At 46.0% G+C, this 27,478-nt stretch overlaps 1 protein-coding gene across 7 annotated transcripts in view; it reads right to left on the minus strand.

The window, feature by feature from the left end:
- LOC133242143 (uncharacterized) overlaps window positions 1-27,478 on the minus strand; it is a 487,229-nt gene that overhangs the window by 105,951 nt on the left and 353,800 nt on the right. For 6 of the 7 annotated variants that reach the window (XR_009734787.1, XR_009734783.1, XR_009734782.1 and 3 more), the window contains one exon: window positions 23,250-23,346. The gene's annotated coding sequence lies outside the window, so the exon portion shown is untranslated. Of the gene's footprint in view, window positions 1-2,742; window positions 2,862-23,249; window positions 23,347-27,478 lie in introns of those variants that run through there. The other variant, XR_009734786.1, reaches the window with a different exon arrangement.

Below are 27,478 nucleotides of genomic sequence, written 5' to 3' on the forward strand. Positions count from 1 at the left end.
AAGTAATATTTCATTGTGTATATGTACCACAACTTCCTTATCCATTTGTCTGCCGATGGACATCTAGGTTGCTTCCATATCCAAGCTACTGCAAACAGTGCTGTGATGAACATTGGGGTACACGTGTCTCTTTCAATTCTGGTTTCCTCAGTGTGTTTCCATTCATCTGCTGATGGACATCTAGCTTGCTTCCATGTCCTAGCTATTATAAACAGTGCTGCGATGATGTTGTAAAGATCCGGCAAACGTCACCCTTGCCAGCATGTCTCTGTCCCCAGGATTTCACAAAGTCACAAATGGGAAGGAATCCTCCACTCAAGGGAGCGGACGGTTCTCCTCTCACTTCTAATTTCAGACCCTGCGTCTGCAGCTCTCAGGGTCCACTGGAGATGGGAACCCTTCCTGTCCCGGGAGAAGGGCCATCCACCTTCGTTGGCACGATGTGGGGTTGGGGTGGGGGGCTACGCTTGCTTCTGGTCCCATCAGAACAACTTCATCACAGGACTACAGTTTGCTCAGCTATTCCTTCACAACCATCCATTCATACAAGCACCATCTGCCAAAGACCTGCCTTGGGCAAAAACGTGACTTCTGACTTCCATTTCCTACGCTGGAGTCTGTAAGTATTAACACAGTGCAGAACAAAAGAGACACGTCCCTGTGTTTGCGGAATCATGGTCTGTTGTTCACAAGTCCCCACTCCTCCAGTGTCGGCCACAAGCAGACCTTCCCCAGATGCACCAGCAGGTTTTCCTGAGTGTGAAGAGCTGGGTTGTCCAGCCTTACATGAGTGTGCACAGTCCAGGCGACACCCTTACAACCCAAGACGTCCTTCTCTGGTCGCACCTTGCAAATTGCTGTTCGCACCTTGACACACGTAGCTGGGCCAAGATGATCCATATCTGCAGTCACCCGTGTCTTTTATATTCACACCGAAAAAGGTGGTTGAGTTTTAAACTGGTGTTCCCTTGGGCAGGAGATCTGAGAGATGCAAGTTCGATCCCTGGGTCGGGAAGATCCCCTGGAGGAGGAAATGGCAATCCACTCCAGTATTCTTGCCTGGAGAATCTTTTTTAAAGATTTCTTAAAAAAAAAAAAAAATTCTCAATTTTTTTTCTTCCTGAAAAAAAAAAAAAAAAATGAAACCCTTGCAGAGAGACCCAGCTGACACTGGACAAATCCCAGCAACGTCCCGGGCCAGACTGAATGCTCTCTCTCTCCCGAACCTCCCTGCCTCCAGGACTGAGGGTCGGCCTGCAAGGATTCACACGACAGCTTCACAAAATAGGTGTATGGTTACAGAGAGCACGGACTTGGAAATTTCTGTGTGGCCTCAGGGGATGGGGGGCAGAGGGGAACAAAGCAGGATGGGGTGGGGCCTGAAAGAGGGGGCGCTGCTGTGTGGTGGGGCCTCTGTGGGCCTGGGGGGTGGTGTGGGTGCAGAGGACGTGGCAGGGGGTGTCCCTAGAAGCCAGGAAGTCTGCTCCAGGGAACTGAGTGGGTCGCTGGGATGGTCCGTCCACGACCAAGAGCAGCAGGTGGGGAGAGAGGCTGCCGGGCTTCACCAACCCCCGAGAGGCCTGCAGGTTAGATTCTGATCTATTTCTCAATCTGTTTGTCAACCCCTCTCCCCGGGGTTGGGGAGAAGCCTTGGGGCTCTCATGGAAGTGTGTGCATCTCTGCTGGAGAAACTGGGGAGGCCGTGAGCATGACTCTCAAAGAGATCAGAGCATCACCATGGGGGTATTGTGTCTGTGTGCTCTACCACCTGTGGGGGTTCCGGAAGCCCCCTGGTTCCTTCCACCTGCCTGAGTCCCAGGGTATTCCTCTCTCCCCACCTCCTGTCATATTTGACCTGAATCCAGGGTACCAGTCAGCTCCCACTTTCTAACCATCTCAAAGGAATCTTGAGCCACGACTCTCAGACCCAGAGCCACGACCTTCTGACAGCTCCTGTCCTGTATGGGCATCTCTGACCCTCATGAAACCAGGATAAAAAAGACTGTCAGCCTGAGAGTGATATAGGCTTAACCCAGGAGAAAAACCATGGTGACAAGCTGTGAACACGCAACACGATATTCACTGATGCTGTTTCCTCACTGTTCACCTGGTGTTGTGTGAGTGTACTCAGATGCTTCAGTCGTGTCCGACTCTCTGTGACCCCATGGACTGTAGCCCACCGGGCTCCTCTGTCCATGGCATTCTCCAGGCAAGAACAGTGGAGTGGGGTGCCATGCCCTCCTCCAGGGCATCTTCCCGACCCAGGGATCAAACCCACGTCTCTTAGATCTCCTGCGTTGGCAGGCAGGTTTGTTACCACTAACGCCACCTGGGAAAGCCCATCTGGCATTATTTAAGAAAAGAATTTCGGGGCTTTCTGTAATTAACCTTATTTTCGTCTTTCCGCCCAAGGGAACACCAGCTGAAATTCAATTGAGCTGTGTTGAATTCCCAAACAGAGAATCCCTCTCTTAAAGCCTGATCACTTACAGTGGAGAGATTAGAGCAAACGCAGTGGCATGATGGTGTTTCTTTGACTGGCAAGTGGAAAACGAGATGGCAGCTCAACTTACCTTCCCCAAATGTGTATATGTGAACACTTGTGTACACACACACACCACACACATACCAATGTACTGACAAAGGCTGACAATGAGACGAGGTGGCCCTCCTCTGTGGGAGCTGACAAGGTTCAGGCTAAAACTCTATTTATCAAAAGCTCCACTTAGGGACTTGCCTGGTGGTCCGGTGGTTAGGACTCAATGCTCATAATTCACGGGTCCCAGGTTCGATCCCCGGTCAGGGAACTAGATCCCGAGGGCCACAGTTGAGAGTTCACATGTCACAACAGAGAGCCTTCACTAAGATGCAGCCACATTAAAGGAAAAAAATAAAAGCTCCAGTTAGCATAGAAGCAGAAAACAGATCTCTCTGCTACTCTATTTTCCCACATTTTTTTTCCCCCAGAAAACACCACCACCCTTGGTATGAGAGGGAAATGTAAGCATTCTGCTTTAAATTTCCTAGGAGAATACATGCAGGAAGTTTCACTAAGTTCTCTCAGCTATAGCATGCCCTGCATCTAGGGAAAGTCTGATTTCAAAACTAACCAAGTGCCTGTCCTCAGAGTCCCAGGGGTGAGGTCCTGTCCTGGCCTCTCCAGGAAAGACATCTGCACTCTGACGAGTGTCTGGATCCACGCGTGTCTCTGCAAGAGAACCTCACTCCATTCTTTTTCATGGCTGAGTAATATTCCACGGTCTATGCGTACCACATCTTCCTTATCCATTCATCTGTCAGTGGGCATCTAGGTCAGTTCCATGTCCTGGCTGTTATAAACAGCACTGCAGTGAACACTGCGGTGCATGTGTTTTTTTTTTTTTAATTATACTTTTCTCAGGGTATATGCCTACTCTGTTAAGGCACACATGTCAAGGTTCAGATGAACGTCTCTGCAAGCTAGAAATAGAGACACGGACGCAGACAACATACAGTGACATGAAGGTCAGGAAGGGAGTGTGGGATGAACTGGAAGATGGGGACTGAGGCACACATAGTACTGATATCATGTAGAATATAGATAGCTAAGGAGAACCTGCTTTATAGCACAGGGAACTCTACTCAGTGCTGTCTGCTGACCTAAACGGGAATGAAGTCTAAAAAAGAGAGGGGAGCTATATACATATGTATATGGTGGGCTTCCCTGGTAGCTCAGTTGGTAAAGAATCTGCCTGCAATGCAGGAGACCCCAGTTCGATTCCTGGGTCAAGAAGACCCACTGGAGAACGGATAGGCTACCCACTCTAGTATTCTTAGGCTTCCCTGGTGGCTCAGCTGGTAAAGAATCCACCTGCAGTGTGGGAGACCTGGGTTTGATCCCTGGGTTGGGAAGATCCCCTTGGAGAAGGGATAGGCTACCCACTCCAGTATTCTGGCCTGGAGAATTTCATGGGCTGTATAGTCACCCTGCTTATTTAACTTCTATGCAGAGTACATCATGAGAAACGCTGGACTGGAAGAAACACAAGCTGGAATCAAGATTGCCGGGAGAAATATCAATCACCTCAGATATGCAGATGACACCACCCTTATGGCAGAAAGTGAAGAGGAACTCAAAAGCCTATTGATGAAAGTGAAAGTGGAGAGTGAAAAAGTTGGCTTAAAGCTCAACATTCAGAAAACGAAGATCATGGCATCCGGTCCCATCACTTCATGGCAAATAGATGGGGAAACAGTGGAAACAGTGTCAGATTTTATTTTTCTGGGCTCCAAAATCACTGCAGATGGTGACTGCAGCCATGAAATTAAAAGACGCTTACTCCTTGGAAGGAAAGTTGTGACCAACCTAGATAGCATATTCAAAAGCAGACACATTATTTTGCCAACAAAGGTCCGTCTAGTCAAGGCTATGGTTTTTCCTGTGGTTATGTATGGATGTGAGAGTTGGACTGTGAAGAAGGCTGAGCGCCAAAGAATTGATGCTTTTGAACTGTGGTGTTGGAGAAGACTCTTGAGAGTCCCTTGGACTGCAAGGAGATCCAACCAGTCCATTCTGAAGGAGATCAGCCCTGGGATTTCTTTGGAAGGAACGATGCTAAAGCTGAAATTCCAGTACTTTAGCCAGCTCATGCAAAGAGTTGACTCATTGGAAAAGACTCTGATGCTGGGAGGGATTGAGGGCAGGAGGAGAAGGGGACGACAGAGGATGAGATGGCTGGATGGCATCACTGACTCGATGGATGTGAGTCTGGGTGAACTCCGGGAGTTGGTGATGGACAGGGAGGCCTGGCGTGCTGGGATTCATGGGGTCGCAAAGAGTCGGACATGACTGAAGTGAACTGAACTGATAGTCCACAGGGTCGCAGAGAGTTGGACACGACTGAGCGACTTTCACTTTCACTTATATGTATGTGTATATATATATAGATGATTCACTTTGCTGTACAGCAGAAACTGACACAACACCATAAAGCAACAATACTCCAATAAAAATTAATATTTTTTTAAAAAGAGACGGCAGAGTACAACAAGCGTCAGAACTCAGGGTGGTCAAGCTGAGGCCTTCTCTACTAGGGGTACATTTAAAAACTATATCAACTCCATGCATGCTAATGGATGTGGGTATGTGGGGCAGAAGCTGAAATAAAAACTATGTGAAACAGAGCTTTTAACTTGCAAATTTTGAGGCAGAATCCTGGCCCATACAAGTGTGAAACCAAATTATTTGCAGTCTTGGATGTAAAACCATCCAGTACAGTCTAGGCCTGTTCTATTTACTTACTTTCTTTTTTTTCTTGCTGCAGAAGTGTTTTTCACCCCCTCCTTCTTTTCTTTCCCTTAAAAGAAACTAACTGGGCTGGCAAGTTCATCAAAGCAATTTACTGAGAATGCACTTTGACAGACCGCATTAAGAATGTTGACTTGTGAAACAAAGGGCTGTTTTATCATGCACATAAATTACATGCTTCAAAAAAAAAAAAGGTTCAGAATTCCTTAGTGATACTCTAGTCAGTGCAGAAAGGAGTTTTGCCCATCTTATTTTATTTTTTGTTTCAGTACTTCAAAAGCTTTGCCCGGGAACCCATGGCTCACAAAACTCACAATAGAAAAGACTGCATCGTACATGATGGTTTACTATTTGCATCGATTAAAAATAAATTTAAGTCAACCTATACTGAGCTTCCCTGGTGGCTCATTGGTAAAGAATGCACTTGCAATGCAGGAGGTGTGGGTTCCATCACTGAGCCTGGAAGATCCCCTAGAGAAGGGTATGGCAACCCACTCGAGTATTCCTGCCTGGAGAATCCCATGGGGAGAGGAGCTTGGTGGGCTACAGTCCATGGGGTCACAGAGAGTTGGGACATGATTGTGCACTCATGTACACACAAAGTTTATCTATTAAGTATCAACCACAAGGCAAAGACTGTCAGTTCAGTTCAGTTCAGTCACTCAGTTGTGTCTGACTCTTTGTGACCCCAAGAACTACACCCTGTCCATCACCAACTCCTGGAGCTTACTCAAATTCATGTCCATTGAGTTGGTGATGCCATCCAACCATCTCATCCTCTGTCGTCCCTTCTCCTCCAGCCTTCAATCTTTCCCAGCATCAGGGTCTTTCCCAATGAGTCAGTTCTTCACATAGGGTGGCCAAAGTATTGGAGCTTCAGCTTCAGCATCAGTCCTTCCAATGAATATTCAGGACTGATCTCCTTTAGGATGGACTGGTTGGATCTCCTTGCAGTCCAAGGGACTCTCAAAAGTCTTCTCCAACACCACAGTTCAAAAGCATCAGTTCTTCGGCGCTCAGATTTCTTTCGAGTCCAGGTCTCACATCCAGACACGATACTGGAAAAACCACAGCTTTGACTAGACGGAGCTTTGTCGGCAAAGTCATGTCTCTGCTTTTTAACATGCTGTCTAGGTTGGTCACACTGGATGCTGTTAGAGGCACAAAGGTGGATGGGTCAGTGTCAGGAGAGAGAGCTGCCCTGCATGACTGCAAAGAAGTGCTTACTTATATTTGCTTGAGGGCTCATAAAGCATTTCATCTTACACCAAACTGTGATCCCACCTTTCTTGGGGGGAGGGACCTTCATGGACAGAGATTCTGTAAGCATAAAGCATCGTGAACACAGGTCACACCTTCCCACTTCAGCTGTGCAAAGGTGGAGGGTTTCACTTCCCGTCGGAAGCACATAAAAGAGGAAGAAGCAGAGATAAAGCTGGAAAAAGGGGGGTTGGTAAGGACACAGCTGGAAATGTTAGCATGATGCTACGAAGAGCTGATAAGATAATGCTATGGTCTGACCTATGATTCAAGACGCCTAATCCAGAAAGATCGTGTGGATGAACTGGTAGGAGGGGTAACAAAAAGAATCGCTGGGGGACTGTCATAAAAAGGGTCTGAGAGAGGACTTCCCTAGTGGCCCAGTGGTTAAGCACCCACCTGCCGAGGCAGGGAACAGGGGCTCTATCCTCTTCCGTCCACGATGATCCCCTGTGCCGCAGGGGAGCTAAGCCCGTGTGCCCCAAACACTGAGGCCTGGACACCCTAGAGCCGGCGCTCCTCAATGAGAGAAGTCAGCACAACAAGAAGCCCGTGCTCCGCAAATGGAGAGTAGCCTCCACACGCTGCCACTAGACTAAGCCCGCACGCAGCAGAGAAGACCCAGTGACGCCAAAAACAAATAAAATTTAAAAAAAAATTTTTTTTTTAAATTACTGAGAGAGAGACTCTCTACTACGAGTCGGTAATAACTTTGAAAACCAAGTGAGACGCAAGGAAATGGACCAAGGATACCAGCGGTCTATCTTGATAAACGTGCAGTGAAGGAAGCATTTACAAATTACTTCATTTATTGCTGGCTTGACCAAAGGTTAAGGCCAAAGATTTGTTGTTGTGTTTTTTTTTTTTTTTTTGCCAAGACTTAGGAAACCTGAAAGTGATACAGACAGCAATGAATTTGAAAATTAAAGGCAAGGAAAAAAGAAAATACACACACACACACACACACTCACAACTGACAACTTCATCAAATATACTAAATGCCAACAAATAAATCTAATGATGTGAAATCTTTTACACAGGAAACAACGGAAAATGCTGAGAGAATTTAAACATGACGGACATAAAGAGAAACCTCTCATGTTTATAGATTGGAAGATTCAATATTTTTCAGGTGTCCATTCTTCCCAGCTTGGTTTATAGGCTCAAGGCAACCCGTATCAATATTTCACCCAGGTTTTTGTGAGCTTGGAGAGAAAGTCAAAGGGCCTAGATTAGCCCAGGTAAGGGAGGCCTGGCGTGTTGCAATTCATGGGGTTGCAAAGAGTCTAACATGACTGAGCGACTGAGCTGAACTGAACTGAATCTTGAAATGGACCAAATGTCAAGGGTGTAACTTACGAGATATCAAGACACACAACGAAGCTACAGAAATCAACACAGCAGCACAAGAGACAAGAGAAAACATTGGAGCAAACAGTCTAGACTCTGGATGATCCACGTATGCAGTCGACTTGTTTATGAGAAAGTATCTTATCAATTCATCAGCAGAAAGGAATGTCAATTAAATAGGTCATTTTGGTTCAACGAGATATTCATGTTTTTAAAACAGGAGTCTTTATCTGAAATAAATTAATATGAAATTACAGACCATCTGTAAAACATTAATACCACAACTTGTAGCAAAAAAAAAAAAAAATTAAGAATAGGTTCATGAGCTTGAGGTATGTAACAATTTCTAAACCACACAAAAATCACTAGGCACAAAAGAACAAAATCACCAAACTGTTTTCTGTTAAAATTAAGAATTTTTGTTCATCAGCAGACATCAGTAATAGCAGTGAAGAACAATACTGGGCCAGTATCCAGAACACGGGGGCTTCCCAGATGGCACTAGAGGTAAAGAACCCACCTGCCAATGCAGGAAACATAAGAGACCTGGGTTCCATCTCTGGATCGGGAAGGTCCCCTGGAGGAGGGCATGGCAACCCACTCCATTGTTCTTGCCTGGAGAATCCCATGGACAGAGGAGCCGGGGGGCTACAGTCCACGGGGTCACAGAGAGTCAGACACGACTGAAGTGACTTAGCACCCAGAACACACATCTAATATATACGAAGAACTCCTACAAATTCATATATAAAAGACGAGTGAATGGAACATTTTAAAACACTTGAGCAGACATTCCAAATGAGGATTTTCAAATGGTCACACACACACATACACACACACACAAAAAAAAACCCAGACACACACACAGGAAAAGTTAATATCATTACCTACCAGGAAAAATTACAAATGAAAGCCAGAATGCATACCACTACCCAGCTACTTAGAATGAATGATATTGTTTTAAAAAGATTGTCAGCCTCAAGCCTTGCATAGTTGTGAAGCTAACTAAGTATACGGCTTGAAGAAGAGCTGTTTCATAGCATCCACTAAAAACACCCACCGTGTTTATCCCCAGAGGTAGACGGAATCTGCATGTCCGACAAAAGCACAATAGTGTTCATCGTGGATTTATGCATGAGCTCCAAATTTCCTATGCATGCATGCTCAGTCGTGTCCGACTCTGTGACCCCATGGACTGTGAGCTCCAAAGTGGGTCAACCCAAATATCCACCAATACAGTGGATTAAAAAAAAAATTACACTTCATTTTTACAATATATTACCAACTAATAACCCAGGTGGCGCTACTGGTAAAAGAACCAGCCTGCCAATGCAGGAGACACAGACCTGGGTTGGGAAGATCCCGTGGAGGAGGCAACCCACTCTGATATTCTTGCCTGGAGAATCCCATGGACAGAGGAATCCAGGAGGGCTACAGTCCGTAGGGTCGCACAGAGTTGGACAGGACTGCAGTGAGTCAGCACACAGGCAGTAATAAAAACAGAACGAAATATGCTGCACACAACACCTTGAATGAATCTCACACACTCACGGACGAGCAGACAAAGCTGGAAACTGCAGAGTGAGCCACGTCAGACCCTATCCACCTACAGGTTAGGGAAGGATAAAGCAACCCATGATGGCAAATGTGCCAGTGATGACAATGTCTGGGTGAGAGGATGCTACTGACTGAGGAAGGGGCACTCGGGTAACTGCCGGGTACTGGAAAGATTTCTATTTTGATCAGAGTGTTGGTACTGTAAATAGGCTCTTTCATCTCTCAGTAGTGTCTGACTCTTTGCGACCTCATGGACTGTAGCCCACCAAGACTTCTCTGCCCATGGGATTTCCCAGGCAAGAATACTGGAGTGGGTTGCCATTTCCTTCTCCAACCTAAGTATACCCCTACGTAAAATATCACAGAATTTCACACTTAAAAGATTTGTACAGTTTATGTTTGCTATGCCTAACACGTGATATTTTTAAAACTCTGATTGTTACCTTACTTAGAATGTTAAAATATATTCCATTTGAACAAAGCAAAAATCACTTAGTCCTGTCCAACTCTTTGCAACCCCATGGACTATAGAGTCCGTGGAATTTTCCAGGTCAGAATACTGGAGTGGGTACCCTTTCCCTTCTCCAGGTGGATCTTCCCAACTGATTATAAAAGCACTTTTTAGAAAGGAGACAAAAATCTGGTTCATTTCCCGCCTTCCCCCCTCCTCCACACTGAATCCCATTCGCATACATTTTCATATATTACACATTTTCAGCAAAACAAAGGGGGAAAAATACATTTTCTTCACTTTACTGAGAAAAAAAAAATGAGCCCTGAGGCTATTGAAAGCATAGCAATGATTGAAAACATAAAAAGGCAACTATCTTCTTTTCTAAAAATGATTACCCTGATGATATTATACAGTGGTAATTTAAAAGAAATGTTCCCCAACAGAATTATTCCTCTACCTGACCGTTCACAGCTCTCATTTCATTTCTCATATATCTTATAGTTCTCTCTGAAAAGAAAATGGTCCTTTGGTAATATACAAGAGAACATGTGCTGAATTTGCAAATTCAGTAATTTTGACTGGAATAAATTCATAATAGCAATCATAAGTTTCAAATAGATGGGCCGATATTCGCTTTAATATATACATTTATATATCTTTTCACCACTCGCTGGCGAAAGATGGCATTTACGGAAAGCTTCACGGGCTGATCTAATGGCTCACGTTCTAAAATGACGGAAGTTTAACTAATTTTAAGCGTGTAAGTAATGATGCCAAATACAATCACATCATTGGAAAATTCATTCAGTCAGTAGTTTTGGGTTCCAAACTTTGAGTAAGTATATTCAGTAAGTCTCTCGGCATATAGAGACATCATCTCATATAACATTTCTTAATTTCTATTTACTTTATTTTTTATTGAAGTATGAAAATGAAAATGCAAGTCGCTCAGTCGTGTCCGACTCTCTGTGACCCCGTGGACTATACAGTCCATGGAATTCTCCAGGCCAGAATACTGGAGTGGGTACCCTTTCCCTTCTCCAGGGGATCTTCCCAACCCAGGGATCAAACCCAGTAAGTATATTCAGTAAGTCTCTCGGCATATAGAGACATCATCTCATATAACATTTCTTAATTTCTATTTACTTTATTTTTTATTGAAGTATGAAAATGAAAATGCAAGTCGCTCAGTCGTGTCCGACTCTCTGTGACCCCGTGGACTATACAGTCCATGGAATTCTCCAGGCCAGAATACTGGAGTGGGTACCCTTTCCCTTCTCCAGGGGATCTTCCCAACCCAGGGATCAAACCCAGTAAGTATATTCAGTAAGTCTCTCGGCATATAGAGACATCATCTCATATAACATTTCTTAATTTCTATTTACTTTATTTTTTATTGAAGTATGAAAATGAAAATGCAAGTCGCTCAGTCGTGTCCGACTCTCTGTGACCCCGTGGACTATACAGTCCATGGAATTCTCCAGGCCAGAATACTGGAGTGGGTACCCTTTCCCTTCTCCAGGGGATCTTCCCAACCCAGGGATCAATCCTCCTGCATCGCAGGTGGATTCTTTACCAGCTGAGCCACCAGGGAAGCCCAAAAATACTGGAGTGGGTAGCCTATCCCTTCTCTGGGGGAATCTTCCTCACCCAGGAATTGAACTGGGGTCTCCTGCATTGCAGGCGGATTCCTTACCAACTGAGCTATCAGGGACGCCCCACTGAAGTATAGCTGAGTTATAATATGATGTTAATGATTGGTATACAGCAAGCTAACTCAGGGATACATATATACACTTTCCATTTCATACTCTTCTCCATTATGGTCTATCATAGGATTCTGAATAGAGTTCTCTTTGCATACAGTAGGACTCAGCTGTGTATCCACTCTATATGTATCTGGTTGCATCTGCTAATCCCGACAACTTCATAATATTTAAACAAAAGTGATTTGATATCATGAGAAGCGGGTGGTATGGAATGTTTCCCGCATACCGGCTCATCAGAAGAGGTGGCTGAAGGTCAACATTTGCTAAGTTAGCGGCAGAGGCAAGAGTCGAACACATGTCTTTTTGGGTCCAAAAGCTGGGACCCCTTTTTCGTGTCTGCTCTTTAACTCAGATGACATCCGGAGGCACTGGCGTGGCAGTCAGGATGAAGGGCTGTGGAGGGAAAGCAGGTTTCCTTCCCAGCTCTGCTTTCCACACCCCTGGGATCTTGGATGGACCTATACCCAGGTTCCTGGGGGGAAAAAAATGGCCAGTGACGGGACTTCCCTGGTTTCCCAGTGGTTAGGACTCCGCGATCCCAAAGCAGGAGGCCTGGGTTCGATCCCTGGTCAGGGACCTAGATCTCACATGCTTGCAACTAAGAGCCAGCACAGGTAAATAAATTAAAAACACAAAACATATTTTTTAAGGGCCAAAGATAATGCCAGCCTCATGAGTTATTATGAAATCAGAGAGCAGAATGGTATGGCAAGGATGCCAGCCATATTTATGATCCCACTACACTCGGGCGCAGGGCTAGATCTTTCTTGCTGTGCCCTCTCAAGGTTTCAGTTTGCTTCAGTCGCTCAGTCGCATCCGACTGCTCGTGACCCCATGGACTGCAGCACGCCAGGCCTCCCTGTCCATCACAAACTCCCAGAGCTTACTCAAACTCATGTCCACTGAGTCAGTGATGCTATCCGACCATCTCATCTGTCGTGCCCTTCTCCTCCCACCTTCAATCCCTCCCAGCATCAGGGTCTTTTCCAATGAATCAGCTCTTTGCATCAGGTGGCCAAAGTATTGGAGTTTCAGTTTCAGCATCAGTCCTTCCAATGGACACCCAGGACTGATCTCCTTTAGGATGGACTGGTTGGATCTCCTTGTGGTCCAAGGGACTCTGAAGAGTCTCCTCCAACACCACAGTTCAAAAGCATCAATTCTTCTGCTCTCAAGGTTTGTGGGCACACATTCCTGGCGTCTTTCTTTGTGCCTGGATGGCTCCTTATAAGGACCCCAGTCATACTGGCTTAGGGCCCAGCCTAATGAGGTCACGTCACCTGAATTACCTATCTGAAGGCCATGTCTCCAAATCGAGTCACATTCTGAAATACCGTAAGTTACGACTTAAACATAGGAACTTTAGCGGGGGGACACAAATAAGACCATTACCCTCTCTCTGTGCGTGTGAGTATGTCTTATACTTATTTACTTACTTAAGTAAGTACTCAAGTAAATAAGTACTCAAAGAAAGTGAAAGTGAAGGCCTTCCGTCGTGTCCAACTCTTTGCGACCCCATGGACTGTAGCCTACCACGCTCCTCCGTCAATGGGTACTTCAGTAAGTACTTCAATAAGCAAGTAAGAACTCACAGCACTTACTTACTCAGAGTATCAGTGCAAGCTGTTTCTTCCAGGCTGCTACGTTTCAGGGGCTTCCCTCATGGCTCAGCATGTAAAGAACCCGCCTGGCAATACAGGAGACTCAAGAGATACAAAGGCTTTGATCCCTGGGTGAGCAAGACCCCCGCTGGAGGAGGAAATGGCAACCCACGCCAGTATTCCTGTCTGGAGAATCCCATGGACAGAGGAGCCTGGTGGGGCTACAGTCCATGGGGTCACAGAAGAGTCGGACACGACTGAGCGTGTACAGGCACAATGACAGCCCCATTTTGAATGCAGCAGCTTAATCTCTCATTGATTCAAACAGTGTTTTCTTCCACAGCATGTTTGTTCCTAAGTGTCCTATTCATGAATTCCTTGAACACCTGGGCATATCTGAGATAGAGGTTAAGAAAAAAATCTCTATCTAAAATGTATTTTCCTTATTTAACGTACCACCTGCGAAGTTAAGGAAGTACAAATATGCCCTAGATACTCCTGTAGGCCTTTAGTCGGAAAAACTCCACCAATTCTCTTGTAGCCACCATCTTCCAGGGTGGAGGCCCTTGTTTAGACCTTTAGAAGCTCCTTGCGTCCCGCATTCTATACATAAACCCAAGCACGTATTTGTTCATTCAAAAATATTTATTGCATTCTGTGTCCTGAGTGGTCCTCTCTAAGGTCAACGGCTATCAACGGTGAGCAACACACACACAGACACACACACGTATTCTGAGAAGGACCCACGAGAGAAATGAGGGAGTGTATGGTAACAGAGAATTGGATGATAAAGACAGCTGAGTGCCGAAGAATGGATGCTTTTGAACCGTGGTGTTGGAGAAGACTCTTGACAGTCCCTTGGACTGCAAGGAGATCCAACCAGTCCATCCTAAAGGATATCAGTCTGGAATATTCATTGGAAGGACTGATGCTGAAAGTCCAATCCTTTGGCCACCTGGTGTGAAAAATTGACTCATTGGAAAAGACCCTGATGCTGGGAAAGATTGAAGGCGGGAGGAGAAGGGGACAACAGAGGAGATGATTGGATGGCATCACTGACTCAATGGACATGAGTTTGAGTAAGCTCTAGGAGTTGGTGATGGGCAGGGAGGCCTGGCGTGCTGCAGTCCATGGGGTCTCAAAGAGTTGGACATGACTGAGCGACTGAACTGAACTAACCTGATGGTAATAGAACACTTGGTAGAGAGGAGAACAGTCTGTTTATAGAGAACAGCCAGAGAACCCACGCTGATAATAAGACACACAGGCCCAGAAGGGAAGGGATGACTCAAGCAGGAAATTGGAGAGGGTGCTCTGGGCTGAGGGACACGACAGGAGAGTCTCTGTGGTGAGTGAGCTGGGCTGACTTAAGAAAAAGCAGGGGAGGGGGGTGTTCCCTGGTGGTCCAGTGGTTAACAATCTTCCTGCCGAAACAGGTGACGAGGGTTCGGTCCCTGGTCCGGGAAGATCCACATGTTGCAGGGCATCTGAACCTGCAAGCCACAACTACTGAAGCTCATGCCCTACAGCCTGTGACGGGAAGGGAAGTGAAGGTCGCTCAGTCGTGTCTGACTCTTTTGCGACCCCATGGACTGTACACTCCATGGAATTCTCCAGGCCAGAATACTGGAGTGGGTACCCTTTCCCTTCTCCAGGGGATCTTCCCAACCTGGGCATTGAATCCAGCTCTCCCACATTGCAGGTGGATTCTTTACCAGCTAAGCCACTAGGGAAGCCCAAGAATACTGGAGTGGGTAGCGCATCATTTCTCCAGGGGATCTTCCCGACCCAGGAATCGAACCAGGTTCTCCTGCATTGCAGGTAGATTTTTTACCAGCTGAACTATGAGGGAAGCCCCGAACTGTGTTCTGCAACAAAAGACACCACCACAGTGAGAAGCCCACACACCATGGCTAAAGAGTAGCTTCTGCTCGCTGCAACTACAGAAAGCCAGCATGCAGCAACAAAGACCCAGAGCAGCCAAAGTTAAATTTACAAACTGTGAATGTTTTAAAAACACGTTAAAGAGAAGAAAGGGAGAAACAGCAATGGCAAGCATGTAGAGGAACTGAGTGAATAAGCATGCCCGTCCTAGGACATGAAGGTGGAGATGATGGTGAGATGTGGACCCATCACCTGAAACCTCCATGCCCGCTGCAAAGCCTTGCCTTTGGTTCTGACGGACACAAGATGCCTCCGGCTGGCTGTGGATAGGAGACTAAGGCTCTGGCTTCATCCTAAACCAATGAGTGTCCTGTGAAACAGCTCTGAACAGCGTATGAAGAATAAGCAAATTTGGGACAGAATCAGGCACCAGCTACAGAGCCACTAACCAACTGAGGGAAGATCTGAAGCATGGAGGTGGTGATACAGGTCAGATTGTGGACATATTTTCAAAGTAGAGCTGAGTGGCTCAGGAATTGAAAGCTGACTCCAGATCAAAAGAGTGGAATCATCTCTCCTCGGGGGAGTGAAGAGAGAGGCTCCCCTAAGGGCTTCAGACCACGGTGGAGACACCAACCCAGTGCGTGTTCCTGGACCGCCAAGTGTCAGAAGGAAGACGGCTGCAGGGGTCTCTCTGAGATTCAAGAACACGTAGGGGAGACTAGGCCTGTCTTCAGTGGTGTCTGACTCTTTTGTGATCCCAAGGACTGTAGCCCGCCAGGCTCCACTGTCCATGGGGATTCTGCAGGCAAGAGTACTGGAGTGGGTTGCCATTTCCTCCTCCAGGGATCTTCTCAAACCACGAGGGATCGAACCTGAGTCTCCCGCATGGCAGGCAGATTCTTTACCATCTGAGCCACCAGGGAGGCCCTAGACATACACACACTACTCTACATAAAACAGAGAGTCAACAAGGACCTACTGCCATAGCACAGGGAACTCTGCTCAACACTCTCTAATAACGTATATGGGAAAAGAATCTAAAAAAGAGTGGATATATGTATACATAGAACTGAATCTCTTGGCTGCTCCTCGGTGGGTTCGGGCGGGCCGCGGTCGTCACTCGGGTTCTGGTCTCCGCGTCCCAAAAAAAAAAAAAAAGAACTGAATCTCTTTGCTGTACAGCTGAAACTAACACAACATTGTAAATCAACTATACATTTATATCAACTACATAAAAGGTAAATTAAAAAAAAAAAAAAACATGTAAGGGAAACCGAATCTTTTACTCAAGGCTACCCTCCTGTTTCCTCTCCATCATCTCTAGAGATCTCCATCATCCAAACGGAAGTTACTGAATCTCCTAATAACCTTCCCACCACTCTCTTTTCCAATGTCTCATCTAGATCTTGGAAGTACATCACTTCCCTGTGGTTGGTGAATACAGAAACTGTGCATTTTCACAGCCCAGCGTTATGTCCAAGGGTAAAATTCATCCATAACTTGCACGACAAAGCCTAAGTTACTGGGGCCTGCCTGGTGGCTCAGAGATAAAGAATCCAGATAGAGGAGCCTAACAGGTTGCAGTCTATGGGGTCACAAAAGAATCACACAAAACCTAGCAAGTAGACAACAACAAGAAAACCTAATCACTATGCCATGAATTGTTACTGCTCTGTAATGTTTACAAAAGGTCTAAATGATACGACGATATCATTGGACACTTGGTAAATGTCACTCTGAGTAATTTTTTCCCCCGTCGAAATAAGACACATTGGCAATATACCAGATACCTTGTCAAGAGTCGTATTTTACTTGGATAAATACTGTGCTCCATAAAGACTCCTGGATGCTTTTTCTAGTGGGACTCACAGCTTGCTTTCTGTGTAGCTGCACAGAGCCAGCTCATCTGTCCGTCACTGAAATTTGTAAGGCTCGCTTTACAAGCAAGGATCGGGCTGAGCTATTGCAAGTAATGAGGAGACATGAGCCTTGGAGAAGAGCAAGTGAATTCTGATTCAACAGAGCCCCCACAAAAATTCGCAGCATAGCCTGAGTCTCCTGTAAAATTTTTCTACAGAACTCTTGGGTGAAGAAAATCAGCTTTTTCATTTCAGTTCCAATATTGTCTCTGCTCTTGGTGACATAGGCTATTAGCAACCCTGACTGTATTATTCTACAGACCTGTGCAAATTCTGGAAAGTCTTTGCAAAATGTTTCTCATACAGCAACCTGTGTGCTGAGATAGCAGCCCGCTGAATGAATATACTGCTACCCTGATCAAGCTAATTAAAAGACGGGTGTTTTGACACACTTTGAAGAGGGCTAAGCTCTCGGAACCGTAGATCTACAGTGATGAAACAGCCTGGTTCCATGTCACATGATACCATGAAGATGATGAGGACATTTAAGGCCCTTTTCTAAACCTGGATTCTGTAGGACAATGTACACACACGTTTCAAAAAGCATCACTTGTAGGAAATTGTTTGAGAAGATGGTTCACATGTCCAATTTTTAATATGCTCTATGACACTCACTCATTGCTTCAGTTGAGGATTGTGAAGGCCAGGGAAGCTTGGCGAGCTGCAGTCCAAGGAGTCACAAAGAGTCAGACATGACTGAGCAAACAATCGAGAGTGGTGCTGGGCCCTGGAGGTTATCTTTTCTCTTGATGTTGGCCCTGTTCATTCAGCACTAGATATAGGGCTTCCTAGGTGGTTCAGATGGTAAAGAATCTGCCTGCAATGCGGGAGACCTGGGTTTGATCCCTGGGTTGGGAGGATCCCCTGGAGAAGGGAAAGGCTACCCACTCCAGTATTCTCATCTGGAAAATCCCATGGACAAAGGAACCTGGTGGGCTACAGTCCATGGGGTCGCAAAGAATCAGACATGAGGGAGCAACTAAGCAAACACACATAGATTCAGGCAGAATGGTGGATAGGTAGAGAAATGTCAACATCTCTCTCTCTCTCTATCATCTGCTGCTGCTGCTGCTAAGTCACTTCAGTCGTGTCCGACTCTGTGCGACCCCACAGACAGCAGCCCACCAGGCTCCCCCATCCCTGGGATTCTCCAGGCAAGAACACTGGAGTGGGTTGCCATTTCCTTCTCCAATGCATGAAAGTGAAAAGTGAAAGTGAAGTCGCTCAGTATGTCTGATCCTCAGCGACTCCATGGACTGCAGTCTTCCAGGCTCCTCCATCCATGGGATTTTCCAGGCAAGAGTACTAGAGTGGGGTGACATTGCCTTCTCCGATATCTATCATCTAGATAGATGATAAATACTGATCCATAGATATCTACCTCTGTCCATATATGTATCTATAAATTATCAATAATCCATAAATAATTAATATCTATAGTATATAATAATCTATATTCTTAATATAAACCTATAGATACATAAGATATTATACATATATGTCCATCTGTACCTATACAAACATTATATATTATATACAATTACATATCATATCTACATACCTACACCTGTATCTATAAGCTGTCTATGCTAGGATTTCTGCTTCTCTGGTTGAAGTTTTATTTATACAGACATAATATTGCATAGGTAAGCAATACTGATGCTAAAAACGTGCCTAAAATGAGTGTAGCGAAAAGATGATTTTACTACAGAATCCTTGAACACTTCAGTTCACTCAGTCATGTCCGACTCTTTGTGACCCCATGGACCACACCACTCCAGGCTTCCCTGTCCATCACCAACTCCTGGAGCTTGCTCAAACTCATGTCCATCGAGAGGTGATGCCATCCAACCATCTGTCATCACCTTCTCCTCCTGCCCTCAACCTTTCCCAGCATCAGGGTCTTTTCCAATAAGTCAGCTCTTTGCATCAGGTGGCCAAAGTATTGGAGCTTCAGCTTCAGCATCAGTCCTTCCAATGAATATTCAGGACCTATTTCCTTTAGGATGGACTGGTTGGATCTCCTTGCCGTCCAGGGGACTCTCGAGAGTCTTCTCCAACACCACAGTTCAAAACCATAAATTCTTCGGCGTTCTACACCCAGCCTAAACCACCAGCACAGGGTATTCGGCAGCTGACCTATCAGATTTCATCTTCATGAGCAGCTGCAGCTGGAAGGCACCCTTTGAGGTCAGATGCCAGCATCCCCTTCTAGCTTTGATTCATGGAAAGAGACCAGGACTTGGAGAAAGGCTCGCACATGTGTGTGAAGGCAGCCACATGATAGTTCGGCGTGAAGCGTGTAATTGTGAATAGCAAAGCCAGTCAGTCTTGGGGACAGTCTTCTAGAAACATCAGGACCAACAGTGAAATGCAAAGATACAAAACTACTGATTACGGAATGAGAGAATTTCATACTCTAGGTTTTCGGAGCTTAGAGAATCTGAGAGCCATGCGATCCAAAGCCGTTATTTTCTAGTAGAAAGAGCAGGGACAAAGTGAAGGGATTTATCAAGTTGACTCAGCTTGCTAGACACAGTGACACGGGGAACATCTAGGTATTATGACATCCACCCGATGCCATCTCCATTAAATTTCACAGCTTCTCGTAACACACCTATTGTCTGATACTCATGGAAGCAGGGAACACATTCTTTGAAGCCAAATCATGTACAATGGACTGCAACTTAACCATAGAAAGTCAAGCCAGCTTGTTTCAATCTTTGTTAATCCAGCCACAGGCGTTGATAGAACTGAGCGCTCTTGACACCAGGAATATTGGTGCTTTATAGACAACCTTAGGGATTCCCAAGAGGCTTGGTGGTAAAGAATCCAGCCTGCAGTGCAGGAGATGCAGGAGATGTGGGTTCAATCCCTGGACTGTGAAGGTCCCCTGGAAAGAGGAAATGATAACCCACTCCAGTATTCTTGAGTATTCTGAGTCTAGAAGATTCCCCTGGATTTAGGGCATGGCAAACAACTCCAGTATTCTTGACTAGAGAATACCCTGGACAGAGGAGCCTGGCAGGCTACAGTCCATGGGGTCACAGAGAATCAGACACATCTGAGCACATGTATATACACACCAAGACAACCTCAGCCTGCAGACTGAGGAGGGGGATGGGAGATTACCCAGCATCTGAACTGAGCCTGCTCGGAGTAAAACACTTCCCAACACTGAGCTCATCTTCTGGACCCCCGCCCCACCCTTTCTGCCCATTGCCCTCCAAGTGCTGCCTGTCTCTTGACCAAGGATGCTCCCTGCATCGATCTCATGCATCTGTGGCTTATTTTATCTTCCATCCATGAAGAGCACATCTGTGGACCTTCCTCTGTGAGTCTCCTGTGTCCATGTGCTCTTGGTTCTCTCGGGCACACGTCTCTAGGGGATGAAAACATTCATCCGACGGAAAAGGGGAAAACTGAGAGAGGCCGTGTGACTGCGGAGCGCAGGAACAGACGTGGGGACCACAAAGTGAGCAGCGAGTACAGGGGATGATGCTACGGAAACCACGGCCAAATCTCAAAAAAGCATCCTGTTAGAAAGAGAGCCTGTTCTCGAAGCCCGTGTGTGGGATGACGACAAGGCACAGAGTCAGGGGCAGAGGGCGGACCCAGGCTCCCCAGCACTCCGCTGTCCTTTACAAAGAGAAGCTCTTCAGGAAAAGAAGATCAAACGTGCCAGACCTCCTGGCGTGGGAGAATCGCAGCGCCGCTGGGCTGTGAAATATCACTGAATATAAATTAGTCTACGGTGACAGTCTCCTTTTTCTCCTTCCCCACCCCACTCTGTTTTTCATGATTTAAAATAAAACTTCATGAGCGTCTCGACCCAAGGGTTGGCTTTTCCAAAGAGGCAGCAAGCCGGAGCCTTGAACTTGGGTTTTGATCAGTTCAGAAGCCAGATTTCCGCGTGTGTGGTTGTTCAAAGGAAGCGACCCGGGAGATGTGGGGTTCTCTTTTCCGCTGGTCCTCTCTATTCAATCTGGTGCGGATACTGTCTGTGTGTGTGTGTGTCTGTCTGCACCGAGGGTGGGGAAACCCTGGAGACACTGCTTTCAGCTGTCATAATCACGGCCTTGCTATTTGATCTCCATCCTCACGAAAACACAGTTTTCCAACCTCCCTTCAGTGTGATGTAGTCCTCAGACCCCAAACATTGCATCCAGGTCCTGTGCCCGCCTGACCTCTGCACACACTTGTGGGTGCTTTTCTGTGTCTCCCATGTGTCTCCCTGCTGTCTCTCTGCCTTCCTCTAACGGAGTGCCTTTCACTGCATCTTTTATGTCGAGGAAACAGTAGGTCCACAGGCAGGTGTAAGACATCAGGCAGAGAGAGATCCCAAGTCATCGTCATCTACCTACTCCCCTCAAGAGGAACGGAGTTCAGAAGCACAGTCTGACTCAAACAATCAAAGGAGATGAAAATAATAATAATGTACTCCATGAAGCACGGTCAGGCTTCCCCAGGAGGTTTGCTGGTAAAGCATCTGCCTGCCAATGCAGGAGACGCAGGTTCGATCCCTGGGTCAGGAAGATCCCTGGGTCAGGAAGACCCCCTGGAGGAGGAAATGGTAACTTGCTCCAGGATCTTGCCTGGAGAATCCCATGGACAGAGGAACCTTGTGGGGTTACAGTCCATGGGGTTGCAGAGTCAGACACAACTGAGCATGTAGAATGTTGACTTAAAGCATAGTCATAGCCCTTGAAAAGAACTGAAAGTCTTGAAAGTCCTGAGCCAAACCCTGTGAGCTGTCTTGTAGATAATCAAAGTGTCACCAGGGGGAAGAAGTTAACTACATGATGATCGGACTGTAGCCATGACATACAGTACCACAATTCCAAGAACTGGCCTCGAGGAAATGAAAAACAAACTGGCCCTGGAACTGACGATTCAGTTCAGTTCAGTCGCTCAGTCGTGTCCAACTCTTCGTGACCCCATGAATCACAGCATGCCAGGCCTTCCTGTCCATCACCAACTCCCGGAGTTCACTCAAACTCACGTCCATCGAGTCAGTGACGCCATCCAGCCATCTCATCCTCTGTCATCTCTTTCTCCTCCTGCCCCCAATCCCTCCCAGCATCAGGGACTTCAATGAATCAACTCTTCATATGAGGTGGCCAAAGTACTGGAGTTTCAGCTTTAGCATCATTCCATCCAAAGAAATCCCAGGGCTGATCTCCTTCAGAATGGACTTGTTGGATCTCCTTGCAGTCCAAGGGACTCTCAAGAGTCTTCTCCAACACCACAGTTCAAAAGCATCAATTCTTCAGCACTCAGCTTTCCTTATAGTCTAACTCTCACATCCATACCTGACCACTGGAAAAACCATAGCCTTGACTAGATGGACCTTTGTTGACACAGTAATGTCTCTGCTTTTTAATATGCTGTCTAGGTTGGTCATAACTTTTCTTTCAAGGAGCAAGCGTCTTTTTATTTCATGGCTTCACTCACCATCTGCAGTGATTTTGGAGCCCTCAAAAATAAAGTCTGCTACTCTTTCCATTGTTTCTCCATCTATTCACCATGAAGTGATGGGACCAGATGCCATGATCTTCGTCTTCTGAATGTTGAGTTTTAAGCCAACTTTTTCATCTCCTCTTTCACTTTCATCAAGAGGCTCTTTAGTTCTTCTTCACTTTCTGCCATAAGGATGGTATCATCTGCATATCTGAGGTTATTGATATTTCTCCCAGCAATCTTGATTCCCAGCATTTCTCATGATGTATTCTGCATATAAGTTAAATAAGTAGGGTGAAAATATACAGCGTTGATGTCCTCCTTTTCCTATTTGGAACCAGTCTGGTGTTCCATGTCCGCTCTGATTAGGTACTTCAGATTGTATGCACACATTTGCCCAGACTCTCGGGGATCCTGATTCCTGTCTGCACTCAGCCTGTAACCCTCCTGCCTGCGTGTGAACATTTCTGTATTCTGAAATTCCTTTCAATTAGCCAGTCATCTGTTATTTCACTGAGCTGAATTCACTCAGATTAATCAGGACTTCACTGAGCTGACTTCTCTGTGAAGGTGTGGACACTCACTGGGGTTAGGAGTCCTATGTCTCAAGAGTGGATCCTCACACCTCCTTGTCCCAACCCTCCTTCACTGTGACTCAGGCCACCCTATTTTTAAATGATGCTCTGGTCCAGGGCCAGACCTTACCATTTCCTTCTCCAGGGGATCTTCCTGAGCCAAGAATCGAACCCCGGTCTTCCGCATTGCAGGCAGTTGCTTTACCATCTGAGCCACCAGGGAAGCCCTGATATGACAAAAATATAAATGTAAGCAAAATCTGGGGACAACCATTACGAGTTAGTACAAGAGATTCTGTGCTTTTTTATTTCATTTTGAAGCCCAAAGTTATAACACAGAGAGGCTATACAATGAAAAAAAAAATAGAATTTTAGGCTATTTTCTGAGCATGAGGGAAAAAAAATAGAATTTTAGGCTATTTTCTGAGCATGAGATGGATTCTGCTGACCCAAATGAACACATATGTAGGATTTGATCTGCTTGCCCAGCAGGAAATTTCCTGAACCTGCCAGAAGGATAATAAGAAATAGTGAGGGAGCTAGCTTCCCAGGTGAAGGTGGTCTCAAGTGGTGACAAATTGTGTGGAAGAGGTGGGGAGACGTCTGTGGGGACCAACGGACGGCTTCCTCTCCAGATGATAGATTAGAGTTCTCCCTTAAGAACTTCTTTTGCTCAGGACGGAGTTGTGGGGGGGGAGAGGTGCCAGGAAAAAGTCCCAACCAGACTTGGGAGCCTGGAGAGAGAACCATATCCTACCAGGGGTGTAACGCCGGTAGGAGGTTACATATAAAAGTGTTAGTTGCTCAGTTCTGTCCGACTCTGCAACCCCATGAACTGTAGCCCACCAGGCTCCTCTGTCCATGGGATCCTCCAGGCAAGAATACTGGAGTGGGTTGACATTTCCTCCTCGAGGGGATCTTCCCCACCCAGAGATCGAACCTGGGTCTCCCGCACTGGAGACCGATTCTTTACCATCTGAGCCACCGTGAATATATACATGAAAGTGAAAGTCACTCAGTTGTGTCTGACTCTCTGTGACCCCATGGACTATATATACAGTCCAAGGAATTCTCCAGGCCAGAACACTGGAGTGGGTAGCCTTTCCCTTCTCCAGGGGATCTTCCCAACCCACGATCGAACCCAGGTTTCCCACATTGCAGGCAGATTCTTTGCCAGCTGAGCCACCAGGGAAGCCCATGAATATATATATATATATATATATATATATATATATATATGAAAATCACTGCAGATGGTGATTGCAGTCATGAAATTAAAAGACGCTTACTCCTTGGAAGGAAAGTTATGACCAACCTAGTCAGCATATTAAAAAGCAGAGACATTACTTTGCCAACAAGGCTCCATCTGGTCAAGGCTATGGTTTTTCCAGTGGTCATGTATGGATGTTAGAATTGGACTATAAAGAAAGCTGAGTGCCAAAGAATTGATGCTTTTGAACTGTGTGGTGTTGGAGAAGACTCTTGAGAGTCCCTTGGACTGCAAGGAGATCCAACCACTACATTCTAAAGGAGATCAGTCCTGGATGTTCATTGGAAGGATTGATGTTGAAGCTGAAACTCCAATACTTGGGCTACCTGATGCAAAGAGCTGACTCATTTGAAAAGACCCCGATGCTGGGAAAGACTGAAGGCAGGAGGAGAAGGGGACGATAAATGATGAGACGGTTGGATGATGTCACCGACTCAATGGACATGGGTTTGGGTGGACTCTGGGAGTTGGTGATGGACAGGGAGGCCTGGTGTGCTGTGGTTCATGGGGTCGCAAAGAGTTGGACATGACTGAGTGACGGAACTGAACTGAATGGTCACATTAATGGTCACCTCTCTGACGGTTCCCTGTTGAAAACAGTCATGGCAACCACGTCCTGGTCAAACAGCTTGAGGTGCCTTTCCAGGAGCCAAGGTGGGGGAGATGAAAGATTGTGGTCCCACCCTGCCCCACACTCCTGCATTAGTGTGGTGTACTGAGGTGACATGAAATGGGCGGCTGGGTGTGCGTGGGTGTGTGTCTGTGTGCTAGGCATGGGTACAGGTCAGGACAGGGTGGGAAGCTGCTGGACTAGCTGCCCTGGAAGGAGGGAAGACTGAAGGCAGAGATTCCATTTACAGAGAAATATTTTCCACGGTCATCAAATAGGTGTTAAAGTGAGAAAAGCAACTCGACCAGGCAGCGTTATGCTTTTATGAGTTAAACAAAACTCTGTACCAAGCAGGATTCCCTGGTGGCTCAGACATTACAGAATCTGCCTGCAATGCAGGAGACCCAGGTTCAACCCATGTACCAGGAAGATTCCCCTGGAGAAGGGAATGGTAACCCACACTGGTATTCTCACCTGGAGAATTCCATGGACAGAGGACCTTGGTGAGCTACAGTCTATGCGGTCAAAAAGAGCTACATGATTGAGAAGCTAACACTTTTACTTTCTTTCATATGGATCAAGTAGCCTAAATTCCTAAGAATATTTCTCTAATGGGAAAAAAAATGCTGATAGGCAGAATCAGTAATCGTCTCTGTGAAAGTCACTCACTCGTGTCTGACTCTCTGCAACCCCATGGACTATATACACCATGAAATTGGCCAGGCCAGAATACTGGAGTGGGTAGCCGTTCCCTTCTCCAGGGGGATCTTCCCAACCCAGGCATCAAACCCAGGTCTCCCGCATGGCAGGCAGATTCTTTACCAGGTGACTCACAAGGGAAGCCCAAGAATACTGGAGTCGATAGCCCATCCCTTCTCCAGGGGATCTTCCAGACCCAGGAATCATACCGGGGTTGTCTGCATTGCAGGTGGATTCTTTACCAACTGAGCTATCAGGGAAGCCCAAACAAATAACATATATGAGACACAAATGATCTCTTTTTTCCTATTTTTTCTAAACTTTTTATGTTGTATTCGGGTATAGCCCATTAACAATCCTGTGATGGTTTCAGGTGGACACTGAAGGGACTCAGCCATACATATACATGTATTCCTTCTCCCCCAAACTCCCTCCCATCCAGGCTGGCTTGTAACATCCAGCAGAGTTCCCTGTGCTGGACAGCAGGTCCTTGCCGGTTCTCCATGTTAAATACAGCTGTGTGTCCATGTCCATCCCAGACTCCCTGACTATCCCTTCCCCGATCCTTCGCCCTGGTGACCATAAGGTTCTTACAGAGGATTGTCACTCAGTGTGGCAATCTCTAGGTCCGTCTGTGTTGCTGCAAATGGTGTCATTTTATCCGTTTTAATGACTGAGTAGGTTGAGAAATATCATATGACATTCCTTATCTGTGGAATCTAAAAAGAAATTATACAGATGAATTTGCAAAACAGGAAGAGACTGTCAGAGAATGAACTCATTGTTGCCAGGGGGAAGGACGGGGAGAAGGGATAGTTAGGGAGTTTGGGATGGACAAGGACACACGGCTATATTTAACATGGAGAACCCACAAGGACCTGCTGGACAGCACAGGGAACTCTGCTCAATACTCTGTAATAACCTTATGGTCACCAGGGGGAAGGATGGGGGAAGGGATAGTCAGGGAACTTGGGATGGACATGCACACACTGCTGTATGTAACATGGAGAACCAGCAAGGACCTGCTGGACAGCACAGGGAACTCTGCTCAATGTCATGTGGCAGCCTGGATGGGAGGGGAGTTTGGGGGACAACGGATATGTATGGCTGAGACCCTTCTTTGCTCACCTGAATCTGTCACAACATTGTTAACTAGCTATACTCCAATACCAAAAGTTTTTTAGGTGTTAAAAAATAAAATAATAAAAATTTTAAAAGACATACATTTTTTTGGTACCAGGTAGGCTTGGCAGACTGAGAAAGAGAGATTTTTAAACCAAGAGCCTGGATCCTGCTTTCTCTCTCCCCAGATAATCTTTATTTAGATGCTGACTTTTTAGGTTATGTTTAAGCAAAGAATGTCTGAATGGAAAGATGCTCCTCCCAGATATTTTCGAGGATAGATTGGACCATGAGTTTGTGATTTTGAGAAGAACACCCAGTATGGGTGTAGCTAGTCACTGGGAAGTCTTCAGGCAACACGCCAGTCATCTACATTCTTAGAGAATGGAGGTCTCTCCTGGGGCAACAGAAAAAGAGCTCGGAGAAGGTGGTTGTGCTCTTAAGCCAGAAAATAAAGGGGGTGTTTTAAGGACAGCCTTGGCTACTAGCTTCTTCAAAAGGTTTAAAAGAATAATAGAGGTCTGTTTGCTGAGCTGAAAGGGAAAAAGGGAAACCTCTCTATACTTTGATAAATGTGGAGACAGACCTGTTTTAGGAAGATGGCCCCAGAACATGAAAATACTCACTGCTACCCAGAAGAGTTTGGGGAAAAAAAAAA

The sequence above is a fragment of the Bos javanicus genome, chromosome X (genome assembly GCF_032452875.1).
Source record: "Bos javanicus breed banteng chromosome X, ARS-OSU_banteng_1.0, whole genome shotgun sequence".
In the NCBI taxonomy this organism is placed as follows: Eukaryota; Metazoa; Chordata; class Mammalia; order Artiodactyla; family Bovidae; genus Bos; species Bos javanicus.